Below are 1132 nucleotides of genomic sequence, written 5' to 3'. Positions count from 1 at the left end.
GGTCCTACATTGGTAGGTTTACACCCTCTGGTCGGAGGTCCTACATTGGTAGGTTTACACCCTCTGGTCGGAGGTCTTACATTGGCAGGATTGCACCCTCTGGTCGGAGGTCCTACATTGGTAGGTTTACACCCTCTGGTCGGAGGTCCTACATTGGTAGGATTGGACCCTCTGGTCAGAGGTCCTACATTGGTAGGTTTACACCCTCTGGTCGGAGGTCTTACATTGGCAGGATTGCACCCTCTGGTCGGAGGTCCTACATTGGTAGGATTACACCCTCTGGTCGGAGGTCCTACATTGGTAGGTTTACACCCTCTGGTCGGAGGTCCTACACAGTACTGTGTTCTAATTTACTATTATAGTGTACTTTAGTAATCATATTCGTATATATTGGTCACAGATTAATATACATTGTATTTTCATTTCATATTTTTACATTTAATTTTTTTCATCATATTTTGACAACACAATGCCCGAGAGGAGATTTCATTTTCGTGATCAGACATATTTTTATAATCTCCAAAAAGAAGTAGGTTCTTGGTGAGAGGAGTACATGTATATGAATAATTCACAGAAGAGCGCTTGGTTGTGATGGATTAGTTTGGAGTTATCTCCCTTTTATATGTACATACATCTTTATAATTAAAGGTTGATGTGCATTTTTAAATGTTTTTCTTAATAGAGAAAGGAATGAAAGAAGGTTCAAAAGTTTCAGAAGATTAAAACAGAAAGATATTAAATGAGATATATTAATATATACATATTATGGACAAAGATGAACATGACCTGAAGCGTTAGACAACAGTGCAAATGCAAGCATTTAGTAAATCAGCAGAGTGCGAAACCAATATCAGGGACATATAATAAGTCCCTGCCAATATCCACGAAGGGAGATAACTCTGGTGTTCTTAGAAAAACTAATTATCTAGTACACAACTCTGGATTAAAAACAAATGGTTGCTTATTGAATGTATTTCACATAACATTAATTGTCTGTATTCTAATGAACATTATACATACATAAATTGCTCCTGAATTCATAGCCAGTTTAAATAGTCTCAGCACCAATAACAAAAGTCCAAATTCAGTTGCTAATGGACTTAAATTATGAAAAAGAACAGAACTACAGTAA

This window comes from Pecten maximus, chromosome 9 (genome assembly GCF_902652985.1).
Source record: "Pecten maximus chromosome 9, xPecMax1.1, whole genome shotgun sequence".
NCBI classification, from domain to species: Eukaryota; Metazoa; Mollusca; class Bivalvia; order Pectinida; family Pectinidae; genus Pecten; species Pecten maximus.
This window is presented reverse-complemented; position numbering follows the sequence as displayed.